This window comes from Ictidomys tridecemlineatus, chromosome 3 (genome assembly GCF_052094955.1).
Source record: "Ictidomys tridecemlineatus isolate mIctTri1 chromosome 3, mIctTri1.hap1, whole genome shotgun sequence".
Lineage (NCBI taxonomy): Eukaryota > Metazoa > Chordata > Mammalia > Rodentia > Sciuridae > Ictidomys > Ictidomys tridecemlineatus.
The window spans coordinates 206,824,151-206,850,563 of NC_135479.1; the positions used below are offsets into that span (position 1 = coordinate 206,824,151).

General features: G+C 45.1%; 1 long non-coding RNA gene across 1 annotated transcript; it reads left to right on the plus strand.

Annotated features, from left to right (window-relative positions):
- Nucleotides 1-3,932: 3,932 nt before the first annotated feature.
- On the plus strand, nt 3,933-22,457 carry LOC144376479 (uncharacterized). Its single transcript, XR_013437005.1, has 3 exons — nt 3,933-4,578; nt 10,369-19,664; nt 20,869-22,457. It is a non-coding gene; the product is annotated as an uncharacterized LOC144376479 (long non-coding RNA).
- Nucleotides 22,458-26,413: the final 3,956 nt, after the last annotated feature.

Below are 26,413 nucleotides of genomic sequence, written 5' to 3' on the forward strand. Positions count from 1 at the left end.
CTCTGTGGATCTTAATTAACTAAATGGATTCAGGAGAGGTCACCTTCTGCAACGGGCTTTATTTTCACCTGGCACTATCATTTTGATATCTAGCACGTAGACACTTGCAGGCCCAGTCGCTGATTCCGTATCACAGTTCGTTCACCTGCCTATTCGCGGGCGTGCCCAACGTGGCACTGTCTGGAGCAGTCTTCAGGGACTTGTGTGCAAGTTCCCCCCAGCAGAAAGTGAGTTGCTGACCCATTGGGTAATTTCATCTTTGTTAGCTTACTTGTTTTTTGCAGAACTGGGAATTGAATCCAGGAGTGCTCTTTCATTAAGCTACGTCCTCGCCCCTTTTTATTTTTTGAGGCGGGGTCTCTCTAAGTTGCCCAGGGTGATCTAGAACTTGCGATCCTCCTGCTTCTGAAGTAGCTGGGGTTATGGGGGTTCGCTACTGTGCCCCGCGGGGTATTTTCATCTTTAGCAGTTACTGACAAACTTCTCTCCAACGTTGGCAACATTGGAGAGTTCCTGTTTTTCAACCCCCTCCCAGGTCATGGTATTACGTTTTTAAAACACTTTGCCAGGATAATGAGTGCCAACAAGCATCTCTTTTTCAAACTTTTCTCTATTATCAAAAATAAATTTACTTTCATGCTAACAGTCCTTCTGGGTTTTTCCCCTGTTAACTGCTGGTTTATATACTTTGCAGATTTCTTTCCTGGATTGTCTGTCATTTTTCTGACTTTAGAGAACAGAAAGGCAGCGTTGGCTGCATGGGTGCTGTTCAGAAGAGCATTCAAGACCACCACCCGCCTCGCCCTGCCCCTGACATGGACAAAGAGGGCCCTGAATTCTACATGCTTCTAGAAACACCCCGTTCATTCTTGGACACCCTGACATTTCACCTGCCCTATTTTCTTTTTCTTTTCTTTTTTTTTTTTTTGTGGACACAATATCTTTATTTATTTTTATGTGGTGCTGAGGATCGAACCCAGTGCCTCGTTCATGTCAGGCCAGCGCGCTACCACTTGAGCCACATCCCCAGCCCCCAGCTGGCCTATTTGCCTTGAAGACTTGGGGAGTAATGTAACAGTGCCCAGAGCCCTTTATTCCGTGTGTGTGTGTGTGTGTGTGTGTGTGTGTGTGTGTGTGTTTGTGTGTGTTTCTGGGGATTGAACCCAGGGCACTAGACCACTGTTTCACCCCAAATTACTCCTTTCTCCCATTTCTTTTTGAGACGAGTTCTTACTAAGTTACTCAGGCTGGCTTTGAACTTGTGATGGGTCCTCCTGCCTCAGCCTCCCGAGTAGCCGTAGCATGTGCCACAGCGCCTGGCTGGCCTCCTATTCTTATTGATGGGGATCATCAAGAGAATCCCGGGTGTTAAGGTTATCCCTCACCCTCAGCAACCCAGATCCTATCAGTTCAGTATGTTCCAGCCTTGACCCTCCTCCCTCTCCCACCCTGAAACCTATTCTCTGGGTCCCCAGAGTTTAAGTCATCATCCAAATTTCTGTCCTCCTCAAACTCTTCAAAATTTGTCTTCCTCTTGTTGTTCTGGCTGAAACTGGAACCTCAAAGCCCTTGCTTTTCCTGTGGCTCTCTCTGTGGTGACCCTTTTCTCTCCCATGACCCCTTTCCTACTAGGCCTGGAGGTAGGGCACCTGCCTCCTGATCCTGTGCCCCATGCAGACCACAAGCCCTCTCCCCACTCTAGCCCTAGGTTTTGACCTCATGCCAGCAGGCTGACCCCAGGAGTGTGACTGGTCACCTGGGGACTTGGGTTATGTCCTCTTGTACCTGGGAGATTTTCAGATCCTGATCCACTGTTACTCTTTCCATTCCAAGCTTGTGACTCTGGGTGACGTCAGTTACCACTTGGAGATCCTTCCAAGGCCCCGGCCTCTTAGTTACCTGGTGTCCCCTCCTCCATACTGCCATCCATCCTACCTCAGTCACCTGCTCCCTGCTTGTACCAGTAGATACATTATCCAAACTCTGTTTCAGACACCCCCTCTTGTCTCTCCAGCTCACTCCGTTTTGTCTCCTGCACCAACAACCCAGTCCCCAACCGCACAGAGACCTCCCCATCCTACCACCTTTTCCCTGCATCTCTCCTCATGCCACCCATCCTCCCTACGCAGCTCAAACTCCAAGTCAGCGACCACAACCCCTCAGCCCCCTTGGTCCTCTCCTGCTGATTTTCGTCCCTCTCCCTGCTGCATTTGTGCGGCAGAACATGGCTGGAGAAAAACACTTCTGTCCTGACGTCGGCCATTTGTGCTCCCTGGTGCGGAGATGCTTCCCTCGCCCACCGATTCTTGACCTTCCCAGGTAAACCTCTGCCTTCCCCTCTCCCCAGTCTTCCTGCACCTCTGGCCCCCACCTCACCCTCAGCTTCTATTTAGGAATTTTTACCTTCTTCTATGTTACCATTATCTCACCTTGTGAAACACACACACACACACACACACACACACTCAGGAAGAAAGCTCCACACACGCTCTCAGAGTGCATCTCTGTCCGTCACTGCACCCTCCATTTTCCCTCTGGATGAGCACACGATGCTCCAGAGGGCTCACATCTCCCGGTGTCCCAAGTGCAGTCCCCTTGTTCCTGCTGTGGACGTTGCTCCAGGAGATGTCCCCCTGCTGTGCTGCCACACTGAACTCCATTTTCATCAGCAGAAACAAGCTGTTGATTCCTCCTGGAGTGGGAGTAGCGCTGGTGGGGACACCTCAAAAGACTTCTCTATGTTCCCTTCTCTTTTAGTCTCTTTAATGAAAACAACAGGGGAAGAAGAGAAACCCAGTCTTCCACACTGGAGGGCACCCACGCTCCCTGGAGCCCCCTCAGCAGGCTCTGCCCCCACCATGGTGGCTGGTGCCCTGCTCCCTCAGACTCAGGCCTCGTCCTGGGCCTCCTTTAACTCCCCACCAGCAGCACTAACACAGCGGCTGGTGTTCTCCCTGGAAGTGCCTCCTTGCTTGGTGCCTAGGGCGTCCAGACCCTGCTTGCTCTGACTCGGGGCTCCTCTGGTGGTTCCCTCCCTTCTTCCTTGTAGTGTCGGGGTGTTCCGGCCGCAGCCTGAATACTCTTAGCTGCCTGGTGACTCCACCCTGCCTGGGGTTCTGATTGCCATTTAGGTTTATACTGGGGCTCCCTAATTTCTGTCTTCAGCCTGGATTTCTCTCTGGGGTCCCCCCAGGATCTCCAACAGCCTGCACACATCTTCTGTGAAAACCCTGACTGGCGTCTGGCCTTCACTCTCCACAACTTGAGCTCCTGCCTCCCTCCCAGGCCTGCTCTTCCAAGGGTTTTCCTGCCTTCCGTGCGCTCCAACAAAGTCTTGGAATTGTCTGGACTTCTTGCTTTCCTCCACATCCCCCAGAGGATCCTGTTGCCTCACCTTCAAAACACATCCAGAATCTCACCACTTCTGGTCACTTCTGGTCACCTCCACTGCCACCACCAGGGGCCCGCCACATCTCCTCTCTTAGACCACGAGAGCCCCTTGTTTCGGTGTCTGGTGACACCATGACACAGCACCACACTGGAGGGCTTGCGGTTGTGTTGTTCCCCCTCTGACGGGGCCCGTTTCTCTTCTGGATGACTACATCAGAGTTGGTAGATCCCTTTTATTTTGCCTCCCAAGTGTATCTGAACTGCTGCAAAGACTGGTCTGACACAGGACTGCTTTTGTGTTGAACTGGGTTTTAGCGACATGTATACCACCAAATGCTGCAAAGAGTGAGGCCGCCCTGGACAAGGGGAGTGTCTCTGGGTGTCCATCCGTGACCCACGTTATTGTGTGGAAAAAGGGGGCTTACGGGGCACTACAACACAGTCTCCTCTCTTTACCAAAAAAATCAGAAACAAAGACCAAAATGCTGAGTGTTAGCAACGTCTGAGTGGCATTGATCTCTGAGGAATGTGATGCTGGGTACTTTTTGTTTTCTTTCGCTAAGTACAATTTCTAATTTTTAAAAACAGTGACATGTGCTGGAAACACATTAGGAAAAAATAAAATCAATAACAACGAAGAAAGACGGAGTAAGAAAAATACTCCGAGAAGCAATCTAACGGGTCGCACAGCAGACCTTCCTGCACTGCAGACCTGTGAGCATGGCCAGGCTTGTATTTAGGGAAAGCTAATGTGATTTGGAAGATAGCACGCCTGTGGGTGAGGTCATTGTCCCTGGGGCCTTATTATGCTCTTTCTGGTGGTAGGAGAGACCCCAGAGGTTCTGAGCACAGCACAACTACTAATAAAATTAAGATGATAACAGTTGGATTATTCGACTTCACAGAAATTACAGCTTAAAAGTTAACTTTTAGAGTTTTCAGCCAAGACACCCGTCTTTTTCACAGAGCACAGGGCAAGAAGAAAAGTCCCTAAGTTGATCAACAGCTCAAAGGAGAGATCCTTGCCGGGACGGCTGCTGAGACCCTGGCACGAGCAGCCAGTGGGCTCCCTGAGCCTCAGGAGAACCACATAAAGGAAGCAGCATCTGTCCCAGAAGATCCAGGAAGATCTGAGCAGCCGGGCCAGGAGGTTCCTTGAAGTTCTGGATCTTTGATGTCTGGATGAAGGTATAAATCCCCCAGCCCGTTCCTGAACTACATGTCCTGGAACTCAAAGTGTCTGTATTCTTGGCTGGGACTGGCCTCCAGAGAGTTGGTGGCCATCTGTGTGATCGGAGGGCCGCCAGGATACCACTCCTACTGCCGAGTCGTGCTGTGTGAAATCCTGCCAGGTGACGATCATTTCTTGGTCATCAAGAGCCCAGTAGGGGTGTGAGTGATGCACTTGTAGTTCTTTTTTTTTTTTTTTTTTTTTTTTTTTTTTAGTTCAGAAGGGATGAGGTTGGAAACTTTGATAGAGTTTTCTTAAGGAAGGCCAAGGGACATTCCCCACCCCCCAAGGTCATACTGGGGGCATTGTTTGGCAGGCTCACCCAGAGATAGTTCCATTCTTGAAGAGAATGTACCTCTGTGTGACTTTACTATTTACTAGTTGATAAGCCCAGACACAGTAAATATACATGTTACCTTGTCAATTTCTGTCCCTTAGCGAAGACAACCACAGGGGTTACAGGCTCATTCCCACGTAGGCACATTCACCAGCTTCCTAGCTAACTAACCTGGCAGTCATTCCAACACTTTATTTTGTTCTTGAAGGCTGTAAAATTCCACAGATGCTCTTTAAGCTTCTTTACTATCCTATTGGCTTAACAAGTTGAATATTAATTTTATGTTTGTGTAAAAGTCGTGTGTTTAACTTTTTAAACTTGGTAAGTTTAAAAACTTATTAAGTGACAGGAAGGTAAGGAGACATTAGGGCCATAGCTTTAAAGACACGGATCTCATTTATATGTGACGCGCTGGGTCGACTGTCACTCCCTGAAGCAGCAGGATGCATCAGGTGGCATGGAATCTGTGCAGGGAGCCCCTTGGTGCGCGAGAGGCCACTGGATGTTTTTTCCAACCTTAACAGCTAGCTGAGAGCAAGGTCGGAAGAAGAGGGTGTGGGTGGAGCCAGCGCCACCAGATGGAAGGAGGGGATTTCTGACTGCTGTTGTGATTTCTGAACCAAGGCCCCTGGCAGATGCAAATGTCAGCTGGAGGAGGAGATCTCAGAGGTGGGGGAATCCAGGGAAGACAAGGTCCAGCAGGGGAGGTGAGGCAGAGAGTGGTGGGAGCCAGAAACCACCTCCCTGAGGCTGAGCTCCCTGGGGACAGCCACAGGAGTGGCTGCCCTTGAGGGCTGAGGGCTGCCTTGGCCTAAAGGACAATGACTCATGCAGAGCCAAGGAAGGAGGGAAGGGAGGGCCCCAGAGCTGTAGGGGCACAGGGTCCCGTGGCCAGAGGGGCTAGCATTTTGGACCACAATCGGGGATTTCTCAGGATGACTGACACAAATGGAAGAAGTCAGCTTTGAGAGAGGCCCAACCGCTGCAGCCATAGTTTGGGTGACCCAGCAGAGGGTCAGAGTGAGGGCATGACCCGTCCTGCCTCAGGCACAGAGGAGCAGGTGACCCTCAGACTCTGATTTGTCTTGGGTGAACACTTCATTCTAGAACCTGGTCAGGAGACAGGCACCTCTGCCTCACGGGTGGAAAGGTTCTAGAGGGGCAGGCCCACCTTCTCAAGCCGCAGAAAGCAACACAGAGCACCTTTGGCCCCGCAGGGCTGTGTTCTCGCCTGGGAAGGCCATCTGCAGGTGGCTGAACCCCACCCCTCCTGCCACCCTGGGGCTCCTCACCTGGTCCCTGTCTTAGCTCAAGGCCACGCTGCACCACAGGCCTTGACTGCTGCTCCCCACCGTGGAGTGCTGGGGCCTCCACCCACGGGGCAAGATTTTCCCAGACACCTACTGAACGGAAAAAGTGCCCAGCTCCCAGGTGCTCTTGTGTGGGTGCCGCTTCCCTCCACGTGACTCTCAGCCACAGCTGCAAATTCCAGTTTTATCTGGGTTGTGTTTTTTAGCCTGTTTGCCTTTGATTATGGTTTAGTTTTGAAAGGGAAGGGGCATACACTCTCAGCTCCCTTTTTTTTTTTCTTTCTCGGAGTAACGAGGCTTATTTATAGTGGAATTATTTTTCCCATTATGGCACATTTGGTTTCATTATTCTGCTGCCTTGCATTTTGAATTGCATAGGGGAAGAAACCCATAAAGGAATATTCCACCCCACCCCACCTCCCTGGAGCTGATTGTAGGAAAAAAAAAAAAAAGACAAAAACATTTCTATGAGTCATTCTGCACCATTGTATTTTTTGCCCTTGACCAATAGAATTACAGGTCTGTGTGAACCATGTCACTCAGCTTAAGTGGACGTGAGGTTCAAAGTACAAGTATCTGTGGTACCACCTGCTTGGGAGGCTGAGGCAGGAGGACACTTGAGCTCAGGAGTTCAAGGCCAGCTTGGGCAACCTAGTGAGACCGTGTCTCAGGAGAAAAAGAAAGGAGGAGGAGGAGGAGGAGGAGGAGGAGGAGGAGGAGGAGGAGGAGGAGGAGGAGGATTATTCAAAATATGGAGAAGCCCAGAATCATACCCTGAGTCCATTTCTTCCCTCACTGGTGGTTCTTTCTAAGGATGAAGTATGATGCTGCAGAGCACAATCCTCAGGCTTCTGGAAAGAAGTTGTTCATTTTGCTCTTCTGCCTTTCCATTCAAACTGGCTGAAAACACCACTAACTCCAGGTATCTGGGCAGAATCTTTGGTTACAGCACTGGCCACTCAGGTTCCTTCTCTATTGCCCTGGTCTTTGCTCTCTTAGGCCTAGAAAGAGGACAAGGAAAACCTCTCCCCTTGGGATCCTTGATTGCTCAAGTTGGCTTTGCGAAAGACTTGGCTGAATTTCACATCAATGTTGGTCACATATTCTAAAGTCCTAGGTTTGAATTCATATTTCTTGCTGTTTTTATAATGTTCAATCATAAACGACAGGGATGTCTTCTGTGAAATGAATCATTGGGTGTGTTTGGCATCATGCAAATACATTATGTGAGTGTACTTTACACAAACTAAGTTGGCTACAATATGACTAGATGACTTAAAATTATGGGACCACCGTCATGTCTGTGGTTCGTCATTGACCAAAATGCTGTCATGCATAACTCTATCTAAATAAGAGGCTTATGCATCTTTCTTCATTTCTAGGAGAGAAAATGGAATCACAGGGGAGGGCTCAGCCTTGCTTGAAATCCCCCAATTTAGGGGAAGAGCTTTGATCAAACCCTCTTGCTTCTGCTTCAATTTGTACAGATGAAAGAGAAGCAGATCTTTGCCAATTTGTAATGCTCTCCAGGAGAGAGGTGGGGGTGCCGAGCATCCCGTTTTCCTCTAGTTGCTTGTTCTTCAGCTGCTTTAAAAAGTATCCTGCCAACAAGGAGAATTCAGAACTCTCCTCCACCATGGGGGAATGCAAAATGATACAGCTCCTTTGGAAAACAGACTGGCAATTCCTAAAAACACTAAATATAAAGTTAGCCTATAATCCAGGAATTCCACTCCTAAGTAAGTATTCCCAGGACAATCGAAAAATGCATGTGCCTAATAAAACTTGTGCACAAATGTTCACGTCAGTATTGTTCATATTATTTTTTCTAAAGATAAATTAAGTGAGATCTTTGTTATTTGTTTTGTTCCTTACCCAGTCATATCTTTTTGGAAACAACTCAATAGCGGGATGAATATATGATCTTCCCTCACCCCCAGTTCTTCTTCTTTCCGTGGTAAGGAGGGGTTCCATGGCTGAGGTCAGCTTTGGCCCACAGCCCCAGGGTCAGGCCTGTGTTCATCTGTGGAGATTCGAATCATAATATTGCAAGCTAGATTTACCTTCCTTGGGAATTCAGTTCCTTTTTATTTCCAAACAGATTTTCTTTATTTCATCCTATTTATTTCTGCACCCTGCCTCAAGCTCTGACAAATTTGAATTTTTCCAAAAGCACAGAGAAATGCATTATTCCCATTATGATGATTATCTGTAGTTGTTCTTTTAGTTTATAATAATGAAAAGATGGAATTCAATATTTTTTTTTCCTTTGGCTGTTTTATTGTTTTGCATTCTGCGTTTCCATAATTTTGCTTTCAGTCTCCTCATTGAATTTTTTGATCTCTGAAATAGCAATTTTAAATAGCTGTCCGATGGCATATGTATCCACAACAGAGAGTGTTGCCAAGCATACAGAATGATCGGGCTCCTTACTGAAATGCTGAATGTCTATGCAGCGGAGTCCACGTACAGACCTGAGACTGAGCTCTGGAATGGGGCTGCATGATGAAGACTGTCAAGATGACAGCTTCCAGTGGGTTGAGACTCGCATTGAACTTAGCAGGCCCCCAGTGCTACCTAACAAAACAACGTGATTCTCTTCTCTGCATGGTCGCAAGTGCCCACTGAAGCTCACATCCTGCCTGTTCAGAACCACTTGCTGTGACCCACACTTTCCATGCTCTGGATCTTTGCTGGTGCAAGAGGACTCCCTTCCATCTGCCAGGGATGCTCCTCCTCCCCTGTTCACTGGGATGCTCTTCCGAACCCAAACCAGCCTGGGTACTCTCCAGGGGCTTCTGGAGAGTCTCGCTGGGCCTCCTCAGCACATCACATACTGGTTGCACCTGCCAATATGTCTGTCCCTCCTTCCGGCTAAGGGTATTTTCTGTACCATGGATCTCTTTGGCAGTTGATGAGGCCTCTGGATCTCATGTCAGAATCCTGTTTTTGAATGCATAAAACACATGGGGTTCTAGTTCAGGGCAAGTTGGAGGAAGCACATTGCTGCTGTGAATCCCATCTAGAATGTATGGAATAGCTACTCGAAGACTCAAAAAAAAAAAAAAACCCAAAACAAATATTAGAGTATTGGCCAGGAAGACAGAATCTCAGGTCCTGCTGACCTGGTGATGAGTTATCATTTTTCCTTTTCTAGAATTATCTGCCCTCAATTCAGCACAGCCTGGCACCCAGAAATGGACACCATCCCAGACAGAAAGAGACCCTGGGGCAACCCAGAAGGAGATCTCCTGATACTCAGAAGAGAGGGAGAAATCCCACTGTGTTTTTCTTGGCTCCCTTCTTCTCCTGTGTCCGGCTCCCACGCAATCCTGAGCCGGTCAGGGCAGGAGATCTTTCAGGAGTCTTAAACTCTGAGGAAGGGGACTCTTCCCTGTGGGCAGAGAAGATGCAGTCCCAAAGGGTGGGAAAACCCCCAGTGCCAGTTTTCCCGCCTCGCTGCCCCCCCCCAGCCTGTCCCAGAACACAGATAGGATTGTGGGAAGTGCAAGTAGAAGAGGCTCCTGGGAACTAGAAAGTACCAGGAGAGGGAAGAGCTCAGAAGAGGAGCCCTATGAAGTGGCTCATGAACTTCTGGCTCCCTGCTGAGAAGTACAAAAATAGACCTGACCCTAAATAACATACCACCAACTTTGAGAACTGAATTACAAAACAAAACACTGCCCAGGTCCCAGGCTGGCCACTGGCCACCACACGTATCCATGAGGACAGATCTGAAGTCCTGGAAAACAGAACTGAGACTGTAACCACTACCTACGGAAGATTGGAACTTGTGACCCCAATTCCACCAGGTAACAAGACATTTTTTACAGAGTTTAAATCCATAGTCTTCTGACATAATCATCAAAATGTCCAGGTTATAATAAAAACATGCTCAGCATATACATGTAGAATGTGGAAGATCTCCACACGTATAGGAAGAGAGAATCAGCAGATGCCAAAGTTGACATGACACAGAACTTAAAGCAGCTGTTATAAAAGTGCTACAGTTTATGTCTTTTGGTACTGGGGATGGGACCCAGAGGCACTCTACTGCTGAGCTATATTCCCAGGCCTTTTTTTTTTTTTTTTCAAAACAGGTCTCTCAAGTTGCCACGGTTGACTTTGAACTGCCCTGGCCTCCTGAGTTGCTGGGATTGCAGAAGGACACCATAGCACCCAGCGAACATTCTTGGAATAAATGAAAAGATAAAAAAAAATGTTAGGAAAGAAACTGAAGATACAAAGAAGCCCCAGAAGGTCACTGCAGAATTAAAAACTCATGTAACTGAAACACAAATCTCACCCGATGGGCTCCACAGCAGAAAGGCGATGACAAAGGAAAGAGTCTGTGAACTTCAGGATAGATCAACAGACATTATAGACTCTTCATAACTCAGGGAGAAGAGACTGACACAGGCCAGAGCTTCGGGAACCTGTGAGGGATTACACAAAGTCCAACAGTCTCGTCTTCAGATTCCTGGAAAGACAGAAGAAAGAATGTGGTGTATATAAGAAGTTTGAAGAAACAATGGATGAAAGTTTCCCAGATTTGGGGAAAATATATAAACCTACAGGTATCAAGAAGTCTAGGAAAAGCCAGACACAGTGGCACACACCTGTAATCCAGTGACCTGGGAGGAATCCCAGTGACCTGGGAGGCTGAGGCTAGAGGATCCAGTTCAAAGACAGCCTCAGCCACTTAGCAAGGCCTCCACAGCTCAGTGAGACCCTGTCTCAAAATAAGACATAAAAAGGGCTGGGGATGTGGTTCAGTGGTAAAAACAAAACAAACAAACAAACAAAAACAAAAACAAAAAAACCTGGGTTAAATCCCTAGTACCTAAAAAAAACAAGAAGTCTCTGAAACCCCAAACAAAACCATGCCCAGATACATCATTCTCAAACTGCTGAACACTAAAGAAAAAAAAAATTGTTTATAGTTGCCAGAGAAAAACAACACATTACTTAAGGGGGAATAGGCTTCACATTTCCTCCTGATTTCTCCAGAAGGAAATGGAACATTTTTCAAGTGCGGAAAGAAAAAAACTGTCAACTCACAATTCTATTTCCAATAAAAATGTCCTCCAGGAAGAAGACAAATGAAGGCTTTCTTTTTTTTTTAATATTTATTTTTTAGTTGTACACAATAACTTTACTTTGATTATTTATTTTTATGTGGTGCTGAGGATCGAACCCAGGGCCTCACACGTGCTAGGCAAGCACTCTACCGCTGAGCCACAACCCCAGCCCCACGAAGGCTTTCTTGAGTGGAGGAGGCTGAGAGGGCTCGAGGTCACTGGCCCTGCTGCTACAGAGGTTCTTCAGGCAGATGAGGCAAAGTGGGAGTACGAAGAAGCTGAGAAAAAGAGCGACAGAAGTGTAAGAGCCTGGGCCAATTAATAGACTCTTCCTCTCCTGAGTTCTTCAAGATGTATTTGATGCCTGAAAACAAAAATTACAACATTGTTTCAAGGGTTCTTACCACACTGTTCAAAGGGTTCTTAATATATTTTAATGGAATGAATAAGACAACCACAACGTGAGGGAGGATAAACGGGAACCCACAGGTTGATAACATATCACTTGAAGTGGCAAAAAATTAATTCCATATAGACTGTGAAAAATTGAGTATGTGTATTTTAACCCCTAGAATAAGTACATAAAGAGATATTTAGCAAAAACATAAGAGATAACTGGGCATGGTGGTGCACACCTATAATCCCAGGTAATTGGGAGGCTGAGGCAGGAGGATTGCAATTTCAAGGCCAGCCTCAGCTAGGGAGATCCAATATCAAATAAATAAGTAAATAAGGTTGGAAGTGTAATTCAGTGGAGAGCACCCCTGTGTTCAATCCCGAATACCAAAAAAAAAAAAAAATAGCAAATGATAAAATAGAAAATATTCAAAATAACCTAAAAGAAGTTAGGAAAATGCAAAACACAGAAACTAAAAATAGAGAGGACCGGGGTTGTGGCTTATGAGGTTGAGGACTTGCCTAGCATGTGAGAGGCACTGGGTTTGATCCTCAGCACCATATAAAAATAAAATAAAGATATTGTGTCCATCTATAACTAAAAAATAAATATTAAAAAATAAAGTTAGAGAAACATAAAACAAGTAATAAAATGTTAGATATAAAAAACCCAACAATTATTACACTAAATGTAAATGGACTAATTAAAAGATAGATTGCTAGGGCAAAATTTTAAAATGACTCAATTATATGATGTCTACAAGAAACTCATTTCAAGAATAATAATAATTGTATACGGGGTAATAATGGAAGTTCATAACCATTCTGAATCAAATTGTGAAACATGATATATTAAGAAAGATGTAATGTTTTGAAAGGCCAACAATAAAAAAAAAGAATAATAATAATTGCAAGCAGGCTAAAAAGAACATATAAATGAATACAACAAAGTAGACTCCAGAACATAGAAAAGTATCAGAGAGAAAAGAGATAGTACATACACTTTTCACTAAGAAGACAAACAGTCCTGAATGTGGATGCACCAACCAAACAACTGAGCTGGAAAATATAGGATGCAAAAGTTAACAGAACTGGAATGAGAAACAGGCAAACCACCCTCAGAGAGATGGAGGCACCAACATTCCTGTCAGTGATCAACAGAATTTAGCAGGCAATCAGCAAGGGCACACTGCAGAAAACCAAGCAACACTGTAAACAGCTGGTTCTGACTAACATTTACAGAACAAGCCACTGAACAGCAACAGAATACACTTTCTCTCAAGTTCACGTGCCATTTTCACCCAGATAGACCATATCCTAGGTCATAAAACAATTTTTAACAAATTTAAAGACTAAAAATCATACCAAGTATCTTCTCTGGTCATAATGCAATTGGACTAGAAATCAATACAGAATAAGAAAATCTCTATACTTTTGGAAATTAATCAGCACAGTTAAACTTGTAAATACTTCAAAGGTCAAAAAGGAATTCTCATAGAAATGTGAACTGAATGAATATGAAACACAATAAATCAAAACTTGTGGGATGCAGCTATAGCAGTGCTTAGAGGAAAATTTATACCATTAAAGCATTCAAATTGGAAAAGAGAAAAGTTCCAAACTAACAATCTAAGTGGCTGCCTTAAGAAACTAGAAAAAGAAGAGCAAAATAAAACCAAAACAAGAAGGAAAGAGAATAATAAAAAATTAAAGCACAAGGGTTTGGGCTGGGGCTCAGTGGCAGAGTACTTGCCTCCCACGTATGAGGCCCTGGGTTCAATCCTCAGCACTACATTAAATAAATAAATAAATAAATAAATGAAGGTATTGTGCCTATCTACAACTAAAAGAAATCAAAAAATAAAAGCATAAATCAATGAAACTGAAAACAATTTTAAAACAATATAGAAAGTCAATGAGCTCAATAAAATTGATGAACTTATAAAATGACTGGCAGAGAGGAAAAAACCACAATTACCAACATGAGCAATGGAAAAGAGGCCATTACTACAGACTCTGATTATAAATTTAACAATTTAGATAAAATGGAAAAATTCTGTAACAAGTTACCAAAGTCACCCAAAAAGCATGTCGATAACTATTGCTATTTTAAAGTTGAATTTGTAGTTTAAATCCTCAATTAAAAGCAATCTCCAGGCACAAATATTCTAACATATGAGCATATACTACCAAATATTTTAAGAAGAAATGCAATGAATTCTGCATAATTTATTGTGTTTTCTTCCAGAAAATAAAAAGGAGGGAACACTTCGTAAATTATTTTACATGGTCAACTTACCCTGATACCAGAGCCAGACCAAGATGGTGCGATAAAAGTACTGAATAATATCTCTCATGAACATGTTGCAAAAACATTAGCAAAATATTAGCAAATACCCAGCAATACAGAAGCATACAAAAAGACATTTAACATAATCGACCATCAGGGAAATCCAAATTAAAATCCTGATGAAATATAGCCACACGCCTGTTAGAATGGTAAAAATAAAAAGTGCTGACAATCCTGAGAACTCCCAATAATGCAAAGCAATTATGTGAACTCTGATACATCACCATCAGGAATGGAAAAGTGCACAGTCACTCTGAAAAAAAACCACTTGGCAGTTTCTTCTAAAACTAAGCACACACTTAACACATGACCCAGCAATCCCAAGTGAACGGATCATTCATGGTCACAGAAGTCTGCGTGAGTGTTTATAGTGGCTCTGCTCGTGATCACTAGTAACAGGAAACAACCCAAATGTCCTTCAGTGGGCAAATGGGTAGACAAACTGTGACACATTCCTACCATGCAATACACCACCGTCAGCAATGAAAAGGACAGAACTATTGACTTTGATAAATCCTAAAGATATGCTGAGTGAAAGAAGCCGGGTCTCGAAAGTTCGGCAGTACCGTATGATTCAACTTACGTGAAATTCTTGATGAAACTCAGTGAGAGAACAGATCAGTTATTTCCAAGAGTGAGAAGCTAGCAAAGACTAGTGCTGTAATCTTTTCCCCAAATTCAGGACCCCCAAGTTTTAATTATTGACCACTTGGGAGGAGAATCTACGGATCCTGGGTTAAAACCCTGATGTAGCACATATGCTGTGTAGAAAAATGTGTCCATTTTGTTCATCCTCTAGGTAGAGTGGCTTGGCACATAATACATGCTCAATTATTTGGTGAATGGACAAACTATCAAATGGTTTAAGCATTAAACAGTGCATTTGGGAGATTCAAAGAAAGACAGGTGCATTTGTTTAACAGGCAGTCACCGTTGGTAATTATTAGCTGGACTTCCTCTGATAACTCTCTTAACTGTATTTTTCTGCTTGGGACACTGACCAAGTTTTGCCTTGGGTTGCTGTACCTGCACTGTTTCTGAGTACTTCTCCAGTTTCTGTCCTGAGTAGGGAATACAATGAAATATGCAAGTCCATAAGTAAATGCCTATTGTCACCAAAAGTGGTAGATAACTGTCATTGTTTAGAGTTTGAGATTTATCAGGCTCTGTAGGACAGGAGTTAGTCAGGGCAATGCTGAGATAATAACAAGATTCCCTCAAATGGGCCCCACAGAAACTAATCACCAGAAGGTCCTGGAAGAGTTGTACAGACGGAATGAGTTGCTACACTCTCCTGACCCTGCCATGTGCCAGTGATCTTTTCTGATGGTCTCTGGGGGGTCTGTTTCATAGAGCTAAATAAAAGATTGGGAGAGGCTAATGCCTTAGGTCAAGCCCCGTCTAAGAAGTCCTTGATGGTAAGACCAACCATTATTTTATACATTGATAAGACAAAAAATAAAAAAATAAAAAAACAAAAAACACTCCCAATAGACTCTGATGGATGACTTTAATGACAATCTTGAATGGCATCTGAATCAATCATATCAGATTCCTTTTAAATTAATCTTTCTCTCTTCTGGGGAGTTTGGCAATGCACAGATGTCTCAATAACAGAAAGTGACACAGCTTGCTCAGCTCATGGGCACCTTCCTTTTCCAGGTTCCTAACAACGCACTTGGTCGTTCTTTGCAAGAAAACATGGACTCATGACCATCCTTCTGTGACAACATTCTTCATTAATACCACATTTACATCCTGTTTCTTGGCGTCTGTGTCCAAGTACAAAATAGCTTGTCATTTCAATGCTGAATCATAGCAAAATCTTTTGGAGGACATTTCTAAATAGCAGTTCAATGCTCACATTAAACTCACAAATGTATATATCTCAACTGAAGCAATAATGACGTCAATTGCTATAAATTGTTATAACCCAGGGGCTATACTTAGGAATGCCAGGGCAATAATGTCAGGACTGCCCGTTGGTGATGGATTTTTAATTTTTTTCTATACCGGGGATTTAACCCAGGGGTGCTCTACCACTGAGCCCAGCCCCAGTCCTTTCATATTTTTTAAATTTTGAGACAGGGTCTCACTCAATTGCCAAGGTGGCCTCGTCTTGGCCACCCTCCTGCCTCAGCCTCCCCAGTAGCTGGGATTACAAACTTGCACCGCCATGCCTGGCGGCTGATGGCTTTTGAAAGGCACTGTTGATTAAGATGAATCTCAACTTCAGAGATGTTAGGCTGTGAAAAACTATGCATCTTAGGACCAGTGGAAATGCAGTGGTTCTGTTGGATTCCATAATTAGGGAGGGTGTTTTGCACTTTGAACATGTTTCTTGAACATCCTGCTTGCTGGGGAATGTTCGGAGGCTATGGTGGTAAACAAGCTGGATGACTCTTCTGCCCACAGGGAGCTCACACGGTCGGGAGGAGACACAGTAAATGAATAATTAGAAGAACGATCGTGCTATTCTAAGTACAATGAAGGAACTAAACAGGAGGCTGAGCTGGAGCCTCATGGTGGGGCAGGTACATGATGTACACACACATTGGTGACAGGCCTTCTTAAATCTGGCTGATTTCCAACTAAGTCAACATTTGGATTTTGGTGTCAGAGTCAGTGAGAGCTTGAGGAGGGATCAACTGTCCCAAGGTTTGCCCAGGACCAAGGGGTTTCCCAGGATGGTGCACTTTCAGTCCTAAAACAGATAGTCCCAGGCTTCCTGGCACCGTTGGCCACCATGTGGGAGTCTCAACTTGGTTTCTTTTTAGTTTGATATTTTATGACAGTAAAAATTAAAAAAAAAAAACCCACAAATACAAATTAATATTTTATGACTATTTCTATGTCTGATGAAATTTGATACCAGTGACTTTTATTTTCTTTCATCTCTCTTATTTTCATAAATTGAAGTAATTCGATAGATATGATGAAAATCTTATAATGAATCCTTAAGGTATTCAGTCATTCGACAACACTGATTAAACTCCTACTAAGAGTCCTTTGTGGGCTACAATGATAGGTCAAGGTAGCTCCAAGGGGTGAGAAGTTCTGTACGCAACAGCCTGAAAAGAGTACAGCACATGCCTGTAATTATAGCTGCTCAAGAAATGGAGGCCCGAGGATTGCGAGTTCAAGGCCAGCCTGAAGCAACTTAAGGAGACACGGTCTCAAACATTTAAAAGGGATGGAGATGTAGCTCTGTGACAGCATGCCCCTGGATTCAATCCTCCACACAAATCTATATACAGACATAGACAGAGATACAGATGGTCTAGACATAGACATAGGTAGATAGTTAGGTAAGTTAAGGTGGTGGCATAAATGGAATCCACCAAAACCTTCTCTGGGCAAAGTGGGTGGTTGGTAAAGCATGCTCAGGAGGCTTGGAAAGCTGGTTTGTTTTGTAATTTTATTTTACTTTGGATGGACAATACCAATCAGAGACTCTAAAGAAGAGTAATTTTCTTTGCCTTTGAAATAAATTAAAGGCAAGAGCAACTTTCATGTTAGGATTTATTTTGGTAAAACTGTACCTTTCTGGTTTTTTTTTTTTTAAACTAAAAGACAAGCTGAAGTCTTGCAGCTATTAGAAACATATATTTTTCCTCTTTAAAACAATGAACTGCATGTTCTTGGTTTTCCCTTCATGCAAGTTGCTACCATGAGAAGTTATTTTCTAGTCTGTATGCAAATGTGGTGATCAGGTTGCCAGTGACATTACAAGGCAAAGGGTCCTTGACTTACGACGTGGCTTGCCTTAGGATTTCTGGACTTCATGATGGTATAAAAGTGATATACATTCAGTATAAATCATGCTTCAAATTTTGAATTGCGATCTTTTTCCCAGGCTAGTGATGCGCACTAGATACTCTCTCACAACACTGGGCGATGGCAGTGTGCCCACGGCTCCCAGTCAAATGGATGACCTGCCACTGAAGCATCCTCTTCATCCAGCAATTACTTTTAGTTCAAGGTTTCAAACATTCCTCGGTCCCAGGGTGCCTTCCACTGAGCACAACAATGGTGACACCCATCCAAGCATTCCATTTCCCACATTCAGTGCAGTAGTAAATAAATGATGTGAGATATTCAAGGCTTGAGTATAAATGGGCTTTGTGTCCCATGATTTTGCTCCACTGTTGGCCCAAGATTCATGTGGACTTGCCTCTGAGCCAGGTTAGGTGTATGAAATGCATTTTCTGCTTATGATAAATTTCATTTATGAGGACGTAACCCCATCACAAGTCCAGCAGAACTTGGACTTGTGTTAGTTTTCCCAAGGCCGCCGCGGACCTCATGCTTGATCTCTGCTGTTCAGTCTCAGGGTGGATGCATACACGACTCAAATACCTACTATCATATTTTAAGGCTACTGTGTGACTCCTTTCTTTTGTCCTTAAACAACACTTTTCATTTCATTTTCTCTCGCATCTCATGAGCACACCCTTCCCTCTTTAAGGACCGATTCTCTTGAATGCCACAGCCAGTATCAGAAGCGCTTTTATCTGAATCAAGCAATCAAAATTTTCACCCGATCACTCCTGTTGATTATTTTTTCAAAAAAGTTGGAAGTTGTCATCTGGAAATCAGGGAGGGCATTAATTCCTTAACCTCTCCCAATACTCTAGCTCATAGATGGCAAAGAAATAGAACAGGGAGCTTGAGAGTGTGCGTGTGTGCTGGGAGCGCTAGAAAAGTAGAATTTGGAATCAACATTTCAATTAGATAAGGCTGTACAGGCTGATTTTATTTGCAAGCTGAACAGCTGATGTCAAAAATAGATTTCCCTTTCTTTCCAAAGTGGGGCCAAGGGCCAGTAAGTGGCAAAAATAATCACATGCCTTTCTTGGACTCCCTACTCCTACCCCAAAGGGTTTTCTTGTGTAGGAACCAACAATTCCTTGGAGGGGAGCACTGAATAGGCTAGTCATTATTTTGAGATGTAGGGGACTGCAGATTCTTGGCAGGGCTCCCTTGTTTTTCTAGAGTAGTAGGCAATCCTTGGATAAAAGGCAAAAAGCTGATCCACGACGCTGGCTCTGGGTCCTTTATGAACCAATGGGACAAATCCAGTGGCTGGCCTGCTCACCTCGCTCTTTGTTTTGTGAGATAACTTGCTGGTGGCTACAGTGGTGGGGTCCCCGCCCCCCCAATCTGGGTCTCTTGGAAAACGCCCAGCGCTCCCCCCTTTCCTCTGGGCTGCTATAGGAAGACCTCGGGGAGAGTCTGCTGGTTGCCAGCCCAGCCACCACCACGGGGTTAGAAATAGATTTGCTTGTGGAGCGAGAACAATCACTCCATTGTCCGACCCTTTTTTTCTCTTCTCATGCAAACGCGGGGCTGCTGGGTGGCGCAGCCCGAGGTCCTGTGTCGGGAAGCCTTTGCTCAGGGCTTTCTGCTGCTTCTTGCCTTGGAAAATTCCATCCTTTAACACTGGGATTATATGTCACCGTGGCTGAAATCATAGACAGAGTCCACTTAATTCGCTGCGAGCATGAGAAACAGCCAGAGAGAATGCGAGCAGATAGCATTCCCTCGTACAAAGGGAGGATTGAACCAGGTCAGTGAACCCAAGAGCCGGCAGGTCCCAAGCCCTCAGGGGGTCATGAAAATCCTCCCGGGGGTCTCCTGCCTTTAGGAGCAAAAATGATGCCTGTTTTAATTAAAATAATAATAATAATAATAATAATAAAGTATTTAAGGTTACTCTGGTCGGTTCAGCTGGGTGATGAATTTATTCTATGGCTCATTCTACCAGTTTTTGCACTTTTACATATTTTTTTAAAAATCAGTGAGAACGAGTTTTTGGAAGGTAGGAAAGTACCTTTTCTTTTGTCTCTACGTTTCCCCTAGTGGATACCAGGTGCGCGCGCGTGATGGGGAGGGCCGCTCCACGGAGCATGCTCGGCCTTAGCCTTGGTCAATTTACCTGCAGAGCCCCAAAGGTTCCAGCCGGTCTTCTCGCACCTTTTCACAGGGCCTTTATTCTTACCATCCGTTCTTTGGTCCATATCCCAACTGGAGCACTTATTAAATGTAGGCACATAAGCAATGCAGATGTTGGGATTCACGTGGAGAACTGAGTACATGGCCTCATGACCATCTTTGCTTTATCTGAAGATGGCCTTTGCTCTCCTCGCAGTCTGTCCCTCCAATGTTACCTTTGGACATTAGGAGCCCAGAGAAGGAAAGCACAGTGACTTATTTTGATTTTCCCTTATAGAAAACAAATGGTTGTAATACAAATAGCAGTAATACAAATAAGTAATACCAATAGCAGCTAGTTGGTGTTTTAAACACAGAAGGTAAGGATTTCAGATGTCATGTAATGAAAGTAACTTTTGATTTTATGGGCCCAGTTCTTTTTATTTTTTTTTGAGAGTCTGGCCTCCAACTTGGGTTCCTCCTGCCTCAGCCTCCCCAGTCTTTGTGATGACGGCCACACAACCACCATGCCTGGCCCAAACAACTCTTTTATTGAATTCCTCCCTGTATCTGGTGACTTTGAAATGGTTGTCATGAAATTCATTGCTGAGTCACTGTTTCCTAGATCTTGTGGGCAAAGGTACAGGCTTCAGAAATGGGGCACATAGGCACATTGTAAGGTTTTTGATGTTAGACACACTTCTGAAACTTGATGTTAATGCTCACATCAGGCTAGGTTTTAAGATATTTTGACTCAAAGATTATAGCTAACATGAAATTTATAATTACTCAATAAAATAAAAAATGTTATTGACTCCCAGTTTCTTCTTTTTCATAAGATACCATGTGGGACAGTGTTGGTGTGCATCTCTCACCTCTGGCCCACCTTCCACCTCGGGGCAGCCAGCTCCGAGCAGGTGTGTCACCTCCACAAGCTCCCATTCTCCTCTGGGCTTCTCTGAGATGGTTTCCTGGTATTGGAGTATGTGCTATCTGGAAATGTGAGTCCAACACCCACGAGGCAACCCTGGTCCCAGAAATGAGAGTGTAGGGTGGATGCTTCCCTTTTCTCTCCTCACACTGGGACTTCTGAGCATCTTCCTCACAACTTGCTCAAGGTCACAGAGGAGATGGAGCCCTTCACCGCCTTCTCTTTTCCCTGGCTTTATTTCCTCCAGTCTTCTGGGATTGCTCTCCCCAATCCACCTTCCCTTACAAAAGCCTTGTTTGTTCCCTTCTGAGAGAGTGCAGCTAAGACGTGAGCCTGATAGGCTAGAATCAAGGTTTGAATTTGAATGTGGGTTGTCATTTTCTGTGACTGGGATGCAAAGAGAAATTTGGAAAGCTCTGGACCAGATGGCCGTAGGCATCCCAGCATTTAGAATGGCCAGGTTCTTATCCAGCTTGTGTCCAGCATTATGAGTATCCGAGACTCCCATAAAAACAGTAAGTGATTCCCAAGCTTTGTCAAGCATGGGGAATACCTTTGGATGTGTGAAACATCAGCAAAAACCAGAAAACCAAACCAAACAAACATCTTCACAATCATTCAATCTTGTAGGTTGCCTGCACATTTTTTTTTTTTTTTTTTTTAGGTCTAACAATAAGCTGAAGTGAGGTACTGGTAAGAAACTGTGAATTCCAGCCTAGGCCCTGGTCTCTGCCTGCAGGGAAATATAGAGGAGAAGTGTGTGTGGGGAGTGCTGTTCTGCTTCTCTTGTGATCCATCTCAGGGAGGGGGGGCTCTGCATCACCAGCTGGGATGTGGCTGGATGCTCAGGATTCCGAGTACCTAGTTACCTCTGGGAATTCTTTGTACTGGATAATAGGTCAGTGGTTCTTACCTGAGTAAGACCATCTTTTTCTAAAGCCACTTCTACCTGGAGGGAGGCTACAGATGCCAATTTGGGGGGTCCTATCCCAGATCTTTGTCAGTCTGTTTTGACAGTTCTAGGCCATTCTGAAGCTGGTAGGAGTGTGAGAACCACTGACCTGGTCCCTTTCCTTCTCAACTGGGCCTGCAGGCTTTGGAACCTTCACTGTGGATTCACATTCTCTTCCACAGAATGGGCTGGGAAATCAAAGATGACTTGATTAGCTGGGAGGCGAGAAAAGAGGCAGGCAGCTACCCTGCTTACAAACACATCATGTTCTGGACTTGGGGAAGTCAGCTGTTGGGGATGTGAGTTGTTTTCTGAGGAACGAGCGAGCGTGCAGGGGTATATTTAATCTTGAATTTAGCTGAAGTACTGTTGTGTCTCAGTGAAAAAAGCAGGTCACAGTGCTCCTGGAGTATTAGCGACTGATCAAAGCAGAATAAAATCAATACAGCACAGAGATAGTATTTGCTGATGGCAGCTGTCAACGCAGAGGTTGACTGGGGTGAGCGAGGGGGCCCGTGGGGGCTGCTGAGGGTCTGAAGGAGTCGGTGGCCTTTCTTTTCAGAAGGTCATGATCCGGATCCTTTCAGGCAGCCTTTTCTCAAATGTGGTCCTGGGCTGTTTCCTCCTCTTCTGGAAGGTAAATTTCCCACTGGAGGGCAGGACGTAAAGAATTCTGAGACAAGTCGGCAGGAGTAGAAATGGAGAAAGAGAATTAGAGAGAATGTGGGTGTATCTATTCACATCAGCACCAAGGGAGACCGAGGGAACTTGAGGGAGAGGGAGCCAGGCAGGGACCAGGTCAGGATTCTCCTCTGACATTGGCAACAGGGAGAAAAGAAAGCAGAGGAGCACTGGCCACGTGGTAGGTGGCCGCCACTCCGCTCACGGTACCCCTCCGTTCCATTCCAAGTCCTAGGAGTCCTTGACCACAGATGGGCAGCTGACAGGCCTTGCCAGTGACCACTGAGATCGTGTGGCAAGATGGACTGGACCAACCCCCTTTTTCTTCCTAAAGATTTGAACTGGGGAATAGACCGGACATTTGTTCACACCTCCATGGGAAGAGGTTCAGGGCTGCCTTGGGCACTTCACACATTCACAAATCAGCCTCCCAGTTAGGCTTCCTGGGGTGGTGGAAATGCGTTCCTTTTGGCTTCACAATGCCTTGACTCACCGTTCTATTTTTATATCATACAAATTATTAGAGCTGCCAGCCGAAAGGCTGGATTTGGAGGAGTGTGGTAGCCCTAATGGAATTAATTAATTGAATAATATTGCCTGACAAATGGCTTCATTTATACCCAAGAGGGCCTGCAACTTAATTACTGATGTCATTTATCTCTCTATTTGCACCCCAACAATAAGTGACTCTCTCTCATTAACGTTGGGTCATCTTCCAAAAGGAAGAGAAGAAGCCAATGTATCTGGAAAGGGGGGGGGCGAGGAAGCAAAGTCTTTGTTCCCCACCTCATTATCCTGATAAATCATAACAGACTCTGCTAATTAGATGGGCAGGATTAGCCACTGACTCCCGACCAACAATTACTTCAGAAAGAAACCCCGCTGAGAACATCTCCTCCCCTTGGGAGGAGATGAAAGGACGTGTATAACAGAAAAGGGCACCATTATCCCAGTCCAGGTTTGGGGGACCACAGTTGTCCAGACAAATTTCTAGACAGAAGAGCTGGGGCTGTTTCAGGTATGTCACCTGTGTGCCGGGGCCACGGCCGGGTGTCTGATAGAGCTCTCCTCATCCAAGTCTTAGGTCATGGCCCTGGGAGCTTCCAACTATCCCCAGGAGATCAGAACCTAATTAAGCCGAGGAACAGGTGTAAAGAGGACCTGATTTGATCTGGCCAAATTAATTGCTAAGATGGGACTTGTGCTTGGTAAGCGGAAACAGTGAATTAAGTACAGCCGGAATACAGCTAATCCCCCAGTCGCGCTGTGACTGTGTATAAAACAGACTGGGCGGGCTGGCTGAGGAACACAAACAAAGGCGGATCTGCAGCAAAGGTAAAACCGCATCCTTCACGGGAAAGGCCGAGGACGGAGTGCCCTGATGGAGAGAGGGTGGCTGTATGTCCTCATTGCTTGCTGGAACAGCCCTGGCTTATGCCTGTGGTCAAACATTTTGCGTGCAAAAATTTTAACAGTGTTCCCTTTCACTCTCAAAAAAAAGTCCCAGTTTGGGTAATACATTAAATGGTTATTGTGTTTCATGTCAATTTTCTTTTTTTTTTTTTTTTTTTGCCATACTAGGGATTGAACCCAAGCCAGGGGCGCTCTACCACCCGAGCTACAGCCCCAGCCCTTTCTATTTCTTGAGACAGGGTCTCCCTAAGTCTGGCTTCAAACTTTCAGTCTTCTTGCCTCAGTCTCCCAGGATGCTGGGGTTACAGATGCGCACCACCATGCCTGGATTTCATGTCAATTTTAAGCTCTTTTTTTTTTCTTTACCAGAAGACTGATTTATAGATTGATTTGAGTCCTCCCCAAAGATGTTGAAGTCCTAACCCCCAGTACCTGTGAATGTGATCTTGTCTGGAAATAAGATCTTTGCTGATGATTCAGTTGAGAGGAGGTCATTAGGGTAAGCCCGAATCCAATTTGACTAGTGTCCTTATGAAAAGGGGAAATCGCGGCACAGAGGGTCATAGGAAAATATGCAAAGGTGAAGGCAGAGATGTGTGTGATGTGTCTACAAGCCAAGGAACACTAAGATCACCAGAAGCCAGGGGGGAACGTGGTTCAGAGATTCCCCCTCACAGCCTCAGGAGGATCCAACCTTGATCCAGACTTGATCTCAGACTTCTGATCTCCAGAACTGTGAGACAATAAATGTGTGTTGCTTAAACCCCCTGTCTGGGGTTCTTTGTTATAGCAGCCGTGGCAAACTTATCCACGTGGGTCCTGGCTTCAAAGTGTCTGATTAATACTATTTAATTAATGCAATTAATACAATTAATTGATCTTAATTTTTACAGTCAACCGAACTGAACCATCTTAGTGTCAAAGGCTGGCTTCAGGGCTAGGGCAAGAAGCTGATCAACCCATGGATACTAGGATTTTTCTTCGCCTCTGTTCTGGGAGAACAGGGATAGAGACATCCCTGGTGCTTGGCCCCAATGAGTGGGCAGTCTGGTGGGAAGACAGGCTGTACAGGTGACGTTTTGTTCAAGGAGGTAATCATGAACTTGTCCGGGAGGGAGGGAAGCTCACCACGGAGTGGCCATTTCAGGCTGGGCTGAGAAGAAGCAACCTCCCAAGAAGGGACACCTCAGCTGTGACCTGATGAGCAAGGGCTACCTGGATTTTAAGAGGCAGCAGGAGGACCGGGTGCGCTTAGTGGTAGAGCACTTGCCTGGCATTCGTGAGTCCCTGGGTTCCATCCCCAATACTGCAATAAAAAGGAGGCAGAGGGGAAGGAAGTAGGAGGTCAAGGTCAAGGGGGCAAGGAGCCTGGGCACACACCAAGCAGCCAGGCCCCTACAGAGAGAGCAACGCTAGAGGCCACAGTGGCCTTAGTCATCAGAAGTCTAGAGCCTACCTACCACGCAGCAGACCCCAGGCAAGGGTGAGCTTCAGGTAAGCCCTGATGGCCCAGAGCTGGGGGATGAGGGAGCAGCCTCCCAGAACCAGGTCACTTCTGTGGGGAGAGCTCAGGGCAGTGGAGGACCGCACCTCAGAGAGGAGTCAATGGAAATGCCCTGAGCAGGGGAGAGGGATGGGAGAAATAAAAAATGTGAATCTTGATTCAGAAGAGAGGGGCTCTTCGATCCCCAATCTTTCTGGCCAACAGTTTTCATGTGGCTGGGCCTGAAGGGGTCACAAGTCACGTCCAAAAGTGCTCATTATGTCCAAGTGTATAATGGATTCCTATTTCCCTGAAGCAGAATTTGGGTTGTCACTTTTCTCAGTTTCCTTCAGACATGGTAGACATTCCAGGATATTCTATGGGACACTTGTTGTGTTGGCCTCTTACCTTTGAAGATCCAGACCAGACATTGTTGAACGTGGGTTCACATTCTTGGGCTTTGGACTCTACTTCTAGACCCTAATGGGACACCATCTTGAATTCTGGCATTCACCCTTTGGTCCAGACTCTGGGGAAATTAATTGAACACCTATAGGTCCAATCGATGCGGGGCTTGTATTTTTGAATGCTCGCTTTGGCATTCCTTAGGTACAGCTCAACAAAAAAGAAACAATAAGTAGTGACATTTTCAAGATGGATTTCAAGGTTGGTTGTTAAAGTCAGTTTCTCTGGTTAATTTCAATGTCTGTCCCTGATGGGCGCAGGACAGAGAGTGTTGGTAAGGCAAAACTGGGCTCTGGTTGCGTAGGCATGGCATGTCTTATGTAAGCATGCAGGTCTGTGTTTCAAAATGAAAAATAACAATAATAATTAGAGTTTCTCTAGGCTCCTTGTGTCTAAACCAGTCTTGCAAAACCACCTTTGGATGAGCTTGAAGTGTCAGCAAATCAGAAACATGTGGAT